The 15539-nt window shown below is 43.8% G+C and overlaps 1 protein-coding gene across 5 annotated transcripts in view; it reads right to left on the bottom strand.

Annotated features, from left to right (window-relative positions):
- Positions 1-15059, bottom strand: part of SULF1 (sulfatase 1) — a 125860-nt gene extending 110801 nt beyond the window's left edge. For 4 of the 5 annotated variants that reach the window (XM_052788260.1, XM_052788259.1, XM_052788264.1 and 1 more), the window contains exons 1-3: positions 14943-15059; positions 14100-14381; positions 12735-12827 (exon numbers count right to left, since the gene is read on the bottom strand). The gene's annotated coding sequence lies outside the window, so the exon portion shown is untranslated. The remainder of the gene's footprint in view (positions 1-12734; positions 12828-14099; positions 14382-14942) is intronic. The other variant, XM_052788261.1, reaches the window with a different exon arrangement.
- Between the last annotated feature and the right edge of the window lie 480 nt (positions 15060-15539).

The raw sequence follows: 15539 nt of genomic DNA, 5'->3' as shown, positions 1-15539 counted from the left end.
TATCCGAAACAAGTTTCTCCCTTTACCACAACCCTGTAAAAATCCATGAAAGTTCCTTTCTCTTTATTTCCTCACACTGTGAAACTCTGACAAAGATAGCTTAGATGTAGACTGAGCTTCAGGAAACCTGTATTACACTCTAAATATTCAAGAATTGGCTGAATGGTGCAGGTGGTCACATTACTTGCGTAATGTACAAGTCAGCAGTTGATCTCTCTTACATGCCCAACAACCTTCTCACTAAAAAGTGATTCAGATATTTTGCCCCAAAACTCTGGCAGAAGAAATTAAAATTATGTTTACGAGAATACTACCAGAGGTTGGTAGAAGAGATGTGTTCCTAATTAAATGCTTGGCATTGAATGAATTGCATGTTCAGTGCCATTCACAAAGTTCTCAAGCTCAGACACCAGGGAGGTTTTTAAGAGGGCAGGTATGAGCAAACTCAGGTAGAAATCAGACAGGCTGACTGGGACATGAAATTACCCAGAATAATCACTAAACTAGGATGGCTTTGGACTTTGTATGTTTTGAATTCATAAATTTCAGCTCTGTTGGTTAACTCCTTATCCAGCAACAAATAGAATTTTAAAACAACTTTATAAGGACAATACATGCATCATATTGGACTAAAATTGGATTGTTTTAATTAGCAGCTCTAAAGTTACAGAGACATATAAGAACCACCATTACTGAGAATCGACAATGAAGTTATGGGAGGAACTTCAAGCAACAGGAAGATGAGGGAAGGCAGCATTGCCAGAGCAGTAAGGAACTCAGAGGAAACAATACCACTGATGAAAAGAGATGCAAAATTTTAAAGATTGATTTCAGGGCTCCAGACTGTGGGATGCAGTTGTTTGAAACTGATCTATTTCAGCACTCACGCAGTTCAGTTAAAGTCCTCTCAAACTTCTGAAAAGGGCAATAAAAATCCATAATTGTAAGTAAAGCTTAAACTCAAAACAAAACTCTTGCATGGTTTTAGCTTGTATGTTTTAAATAGCAGTCTCCAACGCTATGTTTAGTTGGGCTGCACAGAAAGCCATTGAATTTGAAAGAGATTTTTTTGAAAGAGATCTTCTTAAAGGTGTCTACTGTGACAGATCTGGCCAAAAACAAGAAGAGGACCATCCCATGTGAATATATTTTGGAGAAATATTTGTTCTGCAGCTCCTTGTGACTGGAAGAGCTATTAAAAGGTGAATTAAGAACAACTGCATATATCAGGAACAGATTAGAAGCTGGAATGGAGGGTTGCTTTAATATACTGGTTTTTATAAATATCCAGTCTCCTCAGAGCCACTGAGAACCCAGGACAAAAATCAAGAATAAAACTTAAATCAAAGTAAATAATGAAAATGACAGCTTGAGGGCAAGTGTTTTAAGCAAAATAAGCAACTGTCATCAAGTTTGAGGACGACACCAAACTGAGGGGAGCAGTGGATCCCCTCAAGAGAGGGCTGCCATTCACAGGTACCTAGGTGGGCTGGAGCAATGGGCCAGCAGAAACGTTATGGAATTCAGTGAGGACAGATGCTAAGTCCTGCATCTGGGAAGGAAGGGCCCCTTGCAGTGATACAGGCTGGGGATGGACTGGCTGGTGAGCAGCTCCGCTGAGAAGGACCTGTGGGTCATGTTAGACAGCAAGCTGACCATGAGCCTGCAATATGCTCAGGGAGCACAGAAGGCCAACAGCATCCTGGGCTGTATTAACAGCCGGATAGCAAGTAGATTGAGAGAAGTTGATTGAGAAGACTTGAGCACAAGTCTTATGAGGAGCGGCTGAAGGATCTGGGGTTGTTCAGTCTAGAAAAGAGGAGGCTGAGGGGAGACCTTATCGCTCTCTACAACTACCTGAAAGGGGGTTGTAGTGAGGAGGGTGTTGGTCTCTTCTGTCAGGTGGCTGGAGATAGGACAAGAGGAAATGGCCTCAAGTTGAGGCAAGGGAGATTTAGGTTAGATATTAGGAAAAATTTTTTTACTGAGAGGGTTGTCAAACATTGGAATGGGCTGTCCAGGGAAGTGGTTGATTCACCATCCCTGGAGGTATTCAAAAAGCGAGTGGACAGGGTACTCCAGGGCATGGTTTAGGGGGCATGGTTAATGGTTGGACTCGATGATCTTGAAGGTCTTTTCCAACCGAAATGATTCTATGATTCTATGATCCTATAAGTTATCATCTCCTTTTGCTCAGAACTCATTACATGGCATCTAGAGCACTGTGCCCACTTTGGGGGCCCACAGTACAAGAACAGCAATGATAAATTGGAATAAGTTCAGTGGAGGGCCATCAAGATAGTCGAGGGATGGAGAATCTGTGGTAATTGGGCTTGTTCAGCCTGGAGATGAGCTGGCTTTGGGGCGACCTCACAGCAAATGTCCAGTACCTGTAATGAGGTTATAAAGCAGATCGAACCAGGCTCTGTCAGGAGACCGTGGTGCATGGCAGGAGTACAAGAGATAATGGGCATAAACTGAAACAAAAGAGAGTCAAACTGAATATGAATAAAAGCAAACTTCTTCCCTGTGACAATGTCAAGTAGCAAAACAAGTTGCCCAAGACATTGTGGACTTTCCATCTTCTGGGATTTTCAAGATCCAACTGGATAAAGCTCTTGATCTGATCTCATAGCTGAGCCTAGTTTGAGCAGGACCTGAGACCTCCTGAGTCCCTTCCAACCTGAATTTTCCTGTAATCATTCTGTGAGTATATGAAATGTTTAAATACGTTTGTGAGGAGCCTGGTTGAGAGTGTCTTTTCTTCACAGGAAAGGGTAACTTTCCTTATTCTTGACAGAGGGATAAAGAATTGACTTGAACATCCCCATTCAGATTATTTACGGAAGAACAGAGTGCTAATCACGTGATTGTGTTTTGTGAGGGGAAGAGGTGGCTCGATTAAATAGAGAACTAAACCAGAATGAAATCTGAGGTTAAAGAATGGCTGGTTCCTTCCCTGCACTACAAAATCAGCTCTCACACTGTGTCTGCACATTGTGGTGTCTCTCATAGCAAAGCTCCATGGAGCACAATTTGCTGTTGAATAACAAATGGAAACATCCCAAACTGCAAAATTCTGCCATGGGTACTGCTGGGACTGAAGGCAAGACAGAGGTTCAGACCAAGCTCTTCTCCTCTCAAGAGTATGACAACTGAAGAACACAACATCCTTTCCATAAAAAGCAGCAGTGTCCCGAGGACATAGATCCTGCTCTCTCTGAAACTCTTTTGCAGGGAGACTGCCAAAGTGATTTTGAAGCCAGCACACCAAGGACAGGCAATAGCCTCCTCACTAGCTGAGAGCACTCTGTCTCACTCTGTGTATGTTACAGTAGGTGCAAAAGATGCCCAGACAGAGATGGAAAACGTAGCAACATTTCTAAGTTTTTGCAGAAGCAATGCAATCGATGTTCATAAATTGCAAGTGTAGGAACTCTTTACATTTGTTCTTAATGCCAATAAAGAAGATGCTTGGGAGGAACCCATTAACCAAACAGATATTTGCTCCTGAGGTTTGTTAATCTCTAGCAATAGGACTGGCAAAATCATCACTACCAAAATAGAGTTAGAGACACGAGAGACGAAGGCTTGACACTTCATCATCATCGCCACAAGCTATTAACTTCTCTCTGAATATCCAGTTTAACAATTTTGATTCAGGAAACATGAATGCCCATAGCAGGGAAAGTAAACATGAACTATGGAAAGTCTGGTTAAGCTGGAAAGGCTGCAGCCAAGATATTTCCCACTTAACCTTCATCAAGAAAAAGGTCAAAAAAGGCCAATGTGTTTAAGCAGGGCACAGGACAGAACAGAAAAAAACTTCCTATGAAACAGATTAAGTTCACATTCTTTTGGCTTTCATTAAAACTATTCCACATCACTCCACACTTTCATTTAAAGTAGTTTCCTGACAGCATTGAACACAAGATCTTCAAGTAGGAAAATCAAAAGATAAAAGCATAAATGGAAAACAGTTCAGGTATGGTATACAAAATGGGGAAAAATATGAAGGGGACATAAGAAGCAGCAAAAGCGAAATAATACCTTTAGCCTTTGCAAATTATATAGTATGTGGTGCCCAAGGTAATCTTCCATCCTGCATACTTCCATGTACATGTACTTTAAGCTGAACAGTTCCCAGGGCATATGTGGCTTTACCAAAGTAGAAGATTTTTGTTTTACATAAGGCTTCTAAGGAAGAAAGAATTTTCTTCCAGCACTACAAAAAACTAGACCAAAATTACGGTCTCCAGGTATGTCATTTCCAAACTGCTGAGAAAACAGATTAGCTCTTCTTTGACACTACCACCTCCCCACATCCAGTACAGCAACTATACGTATTGGACAATAGAATATGATACATGGTAAATGTCCTAGAAATGTTTAATTGTGCAATACTGTGCTCAGGATTTCTCCTGGAAGAAAAGATAAGTAAACCTTTGAGCAGGCTGAAATGTGGAAGGATGAATAGGTATGTGCAAGAAGCACACTGAAACACCACTGAGAGAGGGAGACAATGTATTTTCTTTCCATCCTCCACTCACCAAATCTGGTCTACATTCCTTCAGGAGACCTATCAGCCATGATTCAGACTCCTACTCTGCCTGATTTAGAAGTTGCCTATTCACTCAGGCTCATTTGTGATGCTTGTATCTATAGTGTCAGCATGGCAGTTTATTGCCCACCTGAATTTTCATCCTCCATTGTTCAGTAACATTGTTCCTGTTAAGAGTAGATGTTGATGATTCATGATGAAGCGGGGCAAAGACCTTCTTTGAACAATGAGAGTGGCCCACACAGAGCTTTGAAGATAAGAGCTGAGACTTGGGCTCCTCATTTCATACTGGATGTGACTCAGCAAGGTGTCTGAAAGAGACGGGTGAGGCATTCTTGGAGACCTGGTCTGCCCTGTGTTAGGCTCTCATCCAAACTAACTGCAACACTTTTTCTAAAGATGAGTTGTTTGACAGTAAGGTATGACTTCAGAAAAACCCCAGAACCATAAATACATGCATTACTGAGATCAATTCCAAACTGAAAAGCCCAGCATATTCTTCTATTGCAGGCAGGGAAGAGTAGCAGTTCAGGCAGCTATAGGTGGTTGGAGACTAAAAAAACAGTGAATAGTTCAAATAGCTACCACTTTCAACACACTGGTGCTCCACATGTCTGTGTCTCTTTTCCACTGTCATGGTAGTACTAGCGTCACAGTTCAGGCTTCAGTATAGGGCTGTATTAGTGCAGCAAATGTAGAATGGCTGAATCACTGTTGCACATGACTCTCCAATAACCTCATGGGTTTCTGACAACAAACAAGGATTCTTACACAGCACACAAAAGGAGGAATACACAAAGTACACATGATATTCTCATACTACTCATGCCGTACAGCTGCCAGAAAGAGCACTGAATTCTCCAGGCTTACATACAAGATAGACAGGGTTCCTCAAAATGGACAATGTCAAGATATGGTTGCACAATGTCACTTGTCCAAGACAGCATGGACATCAATTATAGCTGCCATGTCCTTCTTTTACCTGGCTTTTGGAGACCATTTTCTTCCAGCACTGGCAACTATTCTCTACTCTAAAGGATTCACAGGATTTGATTGACTTCTTTTTTGCTAAAGGTATCCATGGTACCCAAGACCAAAACAAGTACCTGTAACACAGACCTATTTCTTGAGATATGGTTATACTGCATCTCAAACCCTTCACAAATTGCTGAGGTGCAAAAAGGTGCAAAATTTGTGGAGAGGAAAAGTTTGCAGAGCAATTTAGTGAAAGGGGAAATTAGATGTGAGCTGCACAGGATGGAAGAGACCTAAAAAAGAGACGTACTAGTTTCAACACCTCTTTGTTGCTGCACATCTTCCTATGTTGAACTATTTGTTACTTTTTTGAGGAGCCTGGTGATCTCTGACTATGCATACCTCAAAGTCTTTTCATTTTACCATTCCTCACTTCTGAGGGTCCATGCTTTAGAGGAATTCTCCATACCAAGCAGAAGGAAACCAAAAAACTAACTCAGCGGCCTTTTGCACTTAGGAGTTGAGTTGTAGAGCAGTAGAGTCTAGGAAGCCTTCCTCTGTGAGCTTATGTTCCAGCAATGGACTGAAGTTTACAGTGACATAAGGAATGCCAACCCTCTACTGATACAGAGATAAAAGAAACTATGAGAGTGCTTGGCAGATAAACTTGTGTTAACTTCAGAACATTTTTATTGGTCTAAGTATGGTAATGGTCTCCCTAAATCCTACACAATGGTGGCCAAGCAGATAGTGTTACAGCCTCAGTTCATAAATTGGCTCTAGATGTAAAATAGATAACAATAAGGTAAATTCTCTGCAATAAAATAGTGGGGAATGACACCAAGTGAAACTTTGCTAAAAATTACTACAAAGGTTGGCTTAATGCATACTTCTTTATTGCTACCAAGTTACCAAAACCCAAATATTATTCTAAAATCTACTATTGTTAGCATTTTTGCAGTCCTTGGAAAAAGTGATGGTTAAAAGGTATCCTGTACTGATTATTTACAGCATGTTCAGTTTATTATTGCACTACTGTTCTCTAATTTGTGACTGGCATGCCCTGAGGCAGCCAAGTCAGTGGGAGATAATCCTCAAAAGATTTAGCATAGCTAAATCCAGAAACATGGGTACTGAATCTTTGTCAGTTCTGTCTTTCTTCCACTCTTTGTCCAACTTCATACCCCTGTAAGATCATCCATTATTCCTCACTACACCTTTAGTGCTTGCAGGCACCAACAACATCTCTGATCCCCCTAAGCTTTATCTGCCCCATGGGCCTTTGACACATTCTTTCAAGTAACAACAGTGGGTGTTTTTTACAAAGAAAAGACTATGCATTTTTCTTGTCGGCATAACCCAGCACTGAAATGGATGACACTCTGGAGGAGTACAGTGTTCCATTTCTACAGTCAGTACCACAATTACATTTAATCTAAAATGAGCATCCTAGTCTCTTCAAGTGAATCGCAGCTCCTGCTGTGCAAATGAAAGGCCTGCTTCATACTTTCTTCTGTGGAAGGTATAGGAGACACCTTAAAGAGCTGCACAGGAATTACATCACAGCTGTTCAAATACAAAGAGTGTTTATCCATGGCATTGCTCATCCGTGGGCCAACCAAGAAACTCAAGGTGATATCAAGTCCCTCCAGCTTAAGGTCCTTAGCAATCCCTGTAAAGCAACTGGGTAAGCTCCATCCCTACATGTGCAACTGAAAGAGGCAGGGGCCTTTCAAGGTTTCCAAGAGGAAATCCTGCCTGCCTAACCACAACACCTGCAGGCCTTCAGAGGGACTCTCTTCACTGATCAGTGAGAAAACATGCCTTTAGGTAGCTGCTGTATAAGTATTTAAGACCCAGGGGCACCTCAAGTGCCTTGGCTATGCAGAATGGATCCCACCCTCAGAATCTCATTCATGGTTTTAAAGCAGCAGCTCAGCAGGCACTTGCATTTCTTTCCTCTTTTCTCCCCACACTTCTTATTAGCTTCTCTCCAAAGCCTGTTTGTTGATTTAAAAAGTCAGCAGCAGTAAGCAGGGCCTCTCCATATTCTGAGTGACACTGCAGCAATCCTTTCCATAAAAAAGGATAGGCTTTCATTAAAAGTGCACATTTAGCCTTCTGCTCATGGTGACACTGGTACAGTCGCATGTCTGTTATCACAGCTTCTGCTGTAGACACACACAGTGCCCCGGTTCACAGGGTGAGGTGTCACCAGGTAGCTGAGTGATCTGACAGCTCACACCCCCATAAAGGGGTGGCCACATTTCTCCCCCTCACCCCAAGCCACCAGCTCCAACCGCTCCCCTTGCACCATGTGAACCCTCTGTCCACTCGCTGAGCTGAACCAACTCACTAGGCAGGCAGCCAACGCAGCTTCCCGCTGCTCCAGTGAGTTCGTTCAGCATCCCAGGAGGTGAGCCAAGAGCCAAACCTGGCACGAGGGAGGAGATGGGAACACACCGCTGGATGCAGAGCATGGGAGGATCAAGGATGGGTTTCTCCAGGGCAGCAAGCTACTCCACTGGCTGAGATGAGTCATGGAGACTCACCCTCTGTTGCAGTAAAATGTCTTTAAAAAATGGGAGTTATCAGACAAATGATCAGAAATTTTGGAGGGATCTGATTACGGTAAACCTCAGGGAAAAAAAGGGGTTTTTTAATTGCCAGGTGTGACACACACAAACCCACCTTATTCACAAAGTCTGCATGTATTTACATAGTGAGATTTGGGAATTCCGTTAGTTTCCTTCACGTTTCTGGAGCTGCATGCAAGTCAGCTTCCTCAGCAACAAGGAGGATTAAGTTTAAAAAAACAGAAAGGAGACATCTGAACTTCTCACATTATATCTTGACTCTAACACTCGAAGATTTACAAAAGAGGCGTAATATCATGAGACTACTGATAAAAGTCAGGAGAGTTGGCAGTTCTGCAGACGTTTATGGGCTTGGTAATGCATTTTTCTGTTTCTAAGTGAAAACAGACAAAACAGTGCACATGCTAGAATAATGAACATCTTGGCACATTGCAATTACAATACTGGAACAGACCACTATTCTGTTTTTATGGATGCTTTTGAGAAAAACAATCCCTATGTTCAGCTCCCTGTTACATTTATTCTCCAGAGCTCTAGTGCCAAAAGCTTCCCCATCTTCTCTGTGGGCTTTCCAAACAGAGTTCACCTCCTGTGAAGCGCCACAAAAATACAGCTGCTGTGGAGCAGCTCCTTTCCTTGCTAAGATGGGTTAGAGTCACATCATAGAGAAATGGCAACATGCAGTGCCATAATTACACTCAGACAGCATCAGGAAAGATTTTTTCTAGAACACGAAATTATTGACTTTCAGTGTTTTGCTTCCATTTAGAAACTCCATGAAACATTCTGTGGATAATCTAGCATTGATCTATAAATCAGTCTGGATTTCCATAGCACAGTACCACATCTAGAAATCTTCCAGAACATGATGGTGGTATCGTCACATGAGCCTGTGATAAAATTGGTGAAAAAGCGTATTTTTGTTTGGAGTTCCAGTACTACTATCAACTTTGCAGGGAGCTATAAAAATTACAAGGTAGAATTATAGTCAACTGCATTTGTAAGTTAATTTTTGCCATAAAATAACTGAAAACAAAATTTTAAGAAAGTCATGACAAAATCTTGGGTGAAAAGGTCAACTATTACAAAAATGTTTCACTGTAACCAAATCACTGGGGATGTTTAGGGCTATGAAGGCTCAGAACTCCAGGATTAATAGAGCACACACAGTAACAAAGGCTTACCAGACCTTTTAAGCAGATTCTGAAAGTGGGAATTAAAGTTCTGGGAAATCACTGATACCAAATCTGCTGTGTGCAATGCATAAACCAGAATATGAAACAAGTATTACTTTTCTCAGAAAATAAAAGTCTTAAGACAGCAAAAATTAAAAAGGAATTAATCTTACCAGTTAACAATAAATTTTGAGCGTGAACAAGCAATGCTAAAGCAAAGCTCTTGCAGGGGCTCTCAAAAGGAGTCTACTGACATAACTGAAATATGCTAAAATAATTCAGCTCTAAAGTGTCTGGTTTGGCAATTCATATATTACTGTGTTACATTCTGAGGTAACGCTGGTGAAGGCCTTGAGTCTTTCCACTTTAGAGTGTCCTCTACAACCACGACAGTATTGAACGTGCACTGCTTGGTAAGAACAACGGGAGTTGCTGCACTCTGATCATATGGAAATGGTGAATTATTGTTGGAGCAAGAAAAATGAAAGACAAAAAAAAAAGAGGGGGCGGGGGCAGAATATTTTGTTGCTGGTCCAGCTGGGAAGGCAGAGTGATGATTTAGGACTTGTTAAAGGGAGAAGCAGGCTGACTTGCTGCCACTGCTGGGGCACAGCAAAGGGGACTGTATCACCTCCCACTCCCTTCTCCCACTGCTTTCCATACGTGTAGCTGCGTAGGGACAAAGCCTACAGGTAATTGCAGTGCAGGGACAGCCACAACTCAATGGATCATTCGCTATGTACATACAGCCCCCCTACTCCATCTGCAGCCCCCTTACAGCAGCTCTACCTGTGATGGAGGTGTTAGGAAAATCTAGTATAAGAAAGACAACTACTGCGTGTCACGTAGCTCTCTTGTGAGCTGTGCTATGCTTGTGAGCTGTGCTATGCCTTCTAATTTAATATACTCAAAATCACCTAAGACAGCAGTTAAAATTTAAACAGGCATTTTGAAAACACTCTCCTGATCCCATTATCAGTGTCGTGGATGGGATTACAATGAGGGTGGTAATGGTGGAAATTTTTTAGGACAGATCTAGTATCAACAGCAGGAGTGGCCACTAATTGGATTCTTTCTGTGTCACCGCAGAGTTGTCACGGGACCCTCGTTCTCTGTTGAACACTGCAGCTCTCAAGGCACTCAGAAAGGAGCTTTCTCAATTGTTATCGCATCAGTCTGCCTTCCCACTCAAACACAAATCCCCCAAAGCCCTTTCTAAAGCTAAGGAAATCACGGAACCCACGACTCCCATGACATCTGTGACAAGTGTCCAGCCTTGCCTGGGTAAGAATGAGACCTGCCATTACACAAGGCTCAAACTTCTGATCCTGCACGAACAAACATATAGCATCGAGTGTAGTAAGTTAAACAAAGCTAGATGATAAACGGCAAACTGTCAAAACAGTCTGCAATAAAGCAATCTAGTCAGAACAGAATTTGCAAAATCTTTCAAAATATTTTTTTCCATAGCCGTCTAACTTCCACTGAGTGTGGGTTTTTTAATGGCTTCCACATTTGTAAACACTGTCCCCAGCATCACAACATTTTTAATAAACTGTTTTTATCAGTTCCTGACTGGAATGAGAGCTGTTACAATAATTTTCACACTGCTACTTGCCATCTCTAGGATACTTCTGGATTCCTACATGCATTTTCTTCCCTAATGACCTCTCATTTAGCCTACTTTTTGAAGATGTATTTACATGCCATTTGGAAATTCACCAAGGGTTTTTTTTTTTGCAATGTGAAATTACACCAATCATAATTATTTTTTTTTTCCTCCGAAATGGAGACAAAAATCAATGAAAGGCCAAGGAGACATGCCAAGCAGCAGAATTTGAAGTTGCATATTATGATGGAACAAGCTCACCCACCTCGATTATAAAGTGCTAAGAAGAGGAAGCCCCTGACAAGCAATAAACTGACACATAATTAAGACAATTCAGGGCAGAACACATTCTGGCTGGAAAACATTTTCCTGGGCTCTGTCTCACTGCTTGGAGCAGCAAGGAAAAAAAAAAAGGTGACACTTTGAAAACAACTCTATGAAGACAACCAGTATACCACCTAGTCTTCACTAGCTGTGGGAAAAAGAAACCCACCAGCTTTTGTGCAGTGCAGATTCCCTCACATCACAAACACAGTTGATAGTACAGACATGCCTGGTATGTTCAGCATTCCATATCAAGCAAAGATGAATTAGCCACAACAAAAATGTATTACAGCTTTCATGCAGCAGTTTATGGATCTTTTTGTACCGCTGGAATTTTTCACCTTGAGCGTATCGTGGATCTACTGAGGTTTGTACTGGTCTCAGATCTTTTCCTCAGATTATTTTTATCTCACTGTGAGGAACATCTTTGTGAGTTCTGAACACTTTTACAGCTGCTAGGATGCTAATGGGAACTTCATGTGTGTACCCAGTACAAGTGCTCTCAGGGAAAAAAAGCCAATGTCAAAGGAAGGTATGTAGAAGTCACCATAAATATGTCTTTGAATGTTTACCATCTGGAACAGTAGATTACATTTTGACAAGAAGCTGGACTGCCCCGTGGGCATTGTCTTTTAAACAGCCCCATCATTATAAAGGAAGGAAAAACATGATTTGCTGTTCCTAGTTTCTCAGCAAGATTTTCTGGCAGTGTTAGAGAAACTCGTTTTCTTTTTTTTTCCTAGTAAAACAATAACAAGCTGGGCATGTATAGTTAGCTATGCACTTTCTTGAAAAATATGTTTTCTTATAGATCATCTGATCTGTGATCTGACGATACCTGCAGAGAGGGATGCGTTTCAGTTAGGCTGTGACAGCAGCAGGCTGTGCAGCTCACAGTGCTGCACCTTAGCTTTGCTGGAAGACTAAACCTCTGTGCACCAAAGCTGGCTTATTTGGCTTCTCCCAGGACACGCTGGGAAGAGTGAAGAGGAGAAATCCAATATACAAGGCTTTAACATAGAGTCATGGTGAGGGCTTGCTTTGGTTTTGTTTTTCATTTTTAAGCTTGTAAAAGTTTCCATCACTTTTTACAATGAGAAAGAGTGGACTGAGAGAAAAATCAAAATGGTCAAATGTATTCACATATGTCCTGGTCTGGTCATACAGTCATATTAGCGATTTAGCTAATTCTCTGTTTCAAATTGCTGTGGGTCACTTCTGAGGACACGTTCTTACTGAAGAGTGTGTTTGAAAATACAAGCTGAGAACAACCTGTAAAGGGGCCAAATAGCCTGCTCAAAAAAAAAAAGTTAACAAAAAATTTGGTTTGAGGCAAAAATATATGTGCAACCTGAAACATGGTTTTATGGGCATCGTTACACAGTTGAATGCCAAAATCACAAAGCACCAGCTATAAATCCCCTTGCTCAGCCTACTAAACAGATCTTATTTCAGAGCACATTATATACAGTATTATTTATAGAATATCTCACCTGTAAATGGTGAGGACAGTGTTAGATTTCTTTCACAAGTAGGAGGCCAATAATTCATAAGCACCACAGGTACGTGAGAGTTAGTGTGAAGATCTGTTATAGTGCGAAAGAAACAAATAATTTTGTTACTCTGCACAGGAAGATGGTATATATATACAGTAAATCTTTTATTAAAAAAAAAAAGGAAAATAACCCATCCTCTAGTTTCTCCGTCTAGATCATTTAGAGTAAAACAATGAGAACATCTTAATTCTCTGACAAGCTAACGTACTGTAATTAGTGATAACATTTCTGACTTCTTAGTTAATTTGCTGGGCTTCCCCCGCTCCAGACATCAACGAACGTAAGAGTCGAATTAAGTGAAAATGATAGCAGAGTACTTCCATAAATAATTTCTAATTACATTTCTGCCCCTCTTCCTTCCTAAACATAAATTTTTGCTTACTTTTAATTAACACTTCAGATCGCTAGTTTAGAATCTATAAATATAGCGAGACTTTAATGATCCATTATAGTGATGCTACTTAGTTTTCAATGACTTGTAAAACTTTCACAAACAGATCTGCAAATGAATTACATCCATCTGCTCTGCTGCAGCTGCAAGAGCAGCATTATGTTGTACGCTGCCTTTCCCTACTTTCCTGGTTTTCTCTGAACTTTAAGCCCATGTGTAAGCCAAACACGACAGCGACCATCAGAAGCCCAGCCAGGTCTCCGTAAAGGAGTCTTCAAACTTTACAGCCATCTCAAATGCACTTTCAAAACACCCCGGTTTGCCTCCCAGCTGAGCCCCAGGCAGGCAGCACACTGCTCGAGCATCCTCCTCCAAACCTAGGAAACGCTCCGCCGCGATTCCTTCCCCCGCCCGACCGCGCAGTTTCCACGACTCTACCGAAACACGGCGGCATTTGTGCCCGCAGACACAGCAACGACCACCAGCAGCCACCGCCGGCAACCTGGCTGCGGCTTGCCCTGCGCTGGCGGTCTCGGCACAGCACGTGTGTGCGGGAGAGGAGAGGAGAGAGGAGAGGAGAGGAGAGGAGAGAGGAGAGAGAGAGGAGAGGAGAGCCGTGCCGGCGAGGCAGGGAGCGCAGGCACCCCGGAGCTCAGATACCCCGCTCCGGGAGAGGTCTTCTGATCCGCACCTTCAAAAGCGTGACCTTCGCCGCGTTAAGAGTGTTAGCTCTACGAAGACAGCCAAGCATCAGGCTGCGCTCGCTGTTATCTGTCAGCCGTACAATAGCAGCATTGATAAGGCAGCAGCAACTGGCTTTGACAAGTGTGCTGTGCTAGCATTCCTCTGAAAACCGTGAAGGAGGAAGGAAAAAAAAGAGAAAGAGAGGCTTGAGGTGCCTTTTACTTTACCTGCACAAAGTGTGGGGTTTTATTTTTCCCTCTGAGCTGCTGGAAACGATTCCTCCCTCTTCTCCCCCAAAGCTAGGTAGTTCTTCTTTTGCTTGCAGCTCACACTTGGGGAAGACCACACAGCTCCAGCAAGGCTGCCTCTCTCCCCTAATCCCCACTCGAGTGTGATGACACACACTAACCCCAACCATCTGTTGAAACACGTCCTCAAGCACTCAGCACAGTGGTGTGTCAAGACGGGCTGCCCAATCCAATCGCTGGGGCTGGGTGGCTCTTAAGGAGCTGGAGGCAGAGACAAGGGCAGAAACTATAGGGCTGAGAACTCCTTAGCAAAGTAACCTGAGATTTCGAGAAAGAGCTGCTATTGAAAAAAAAGAGCAGAAGGGGGAGGTACTAGCGGGAAGGTAGAGGGAGTGGATTAGTCCGGTGGCCAGTTGTGTTACTTCTCACAACTCCTTGTATTCCCAAGGGACCGCTGGGACCCCCTCACAGTGGGATGCACAGAAGCACAAGAGCAACACTAAAATCTTTTTATGGCGGCTCTATTGAGGGCAATCTCCTCCGAGAGACGCTTTTCTAAAAGAGATAAAAGATGTAGTTTGAAATCCTGATACAGTGTTAATGTGGGAGTCGTTTGCACCGCAACGTGACACTTGTATCCCGAAATCCCGACTCCTTACCGTGCCGCGATCGCCCCGTGGCTGCCTCCAGCCTTCCCGGGGGAACGGCGGAGAGAGGCAGAAGGAAGGAAAACCGGGGGGGGGGGGGGGGGGTAGGGGGGTGGCGAGGCTGGGAGGAGAGGGGAGATCCAAAGGGCAAGCATTTCTACTTCTGCACGGATACCTGCAAGTCCTTCCCACGAGCCCGCGCTTCCCCGGGCTCGCTGCAAACGCCTGGGCTCCCCGCCGGCCCAGCGGCGCTCTCGCCGCTCCGCGCCCTGCCCGCTCCAGCCGATCCGCGCCCGCGCTGTTGCTGTGACAGCTCCGGCCGCCGCGCCGCCCCGCGCCCCGGCCCGGCCCCGCGCCGGGCTCGGCACCGGGCTCGGCACAGGGCTCGGCGCCGGGCTCCGCGCCGGGTCCCCGCGCCCTCCCGCCCCGTCCCGGGAAACGGTGCCACCAGCCTGTTGCTTCGCCCCCCCCCCCCCGCCCCCGCTTCCTCACCGCCGCCGCCGCGTCCCCGCGGACTTTCTTGCGGGATGCAGCCCGAGTGTTGAAGGCTCGCTACCCTTCCCCTCGGGACCCGCCGCCCCCCCGGCCGGGGCTGGGGGCTCTGGGCAGTGCCTCGGCAGGTCTGGGCTCTGGCTAGTCTGTACCTCAGTTTCCCTCGGCCGCGAAGCAAGTATTAGAACACCTTCCTCCCTCTCAGGAAGACTGCCAGGAAAAAGACACTAATTTACAGAAGATGTCCCGGAAGGATAGGTAAGGGACACGGAAAAGCTGC

Source organism: Harpia harpyja, chromosome 5, assembly GCF_026419915.1.
Source record: "Harpia harpyja isolate bHarHar1 chromosome 5, bHarHar1 primary haplotype, whole genome shotgun sequence".
NCBI lineage: Eukaryota > Metazoa > Chordata > Aves > Accipitriformes > Accipitridae > Harpia > Harpia harpyja.
The sequence above is the reverse complement of the archived record's forward strand: the minus strand, read 5'-3'. Positions and strand labels throughout refer to the sequence as shown.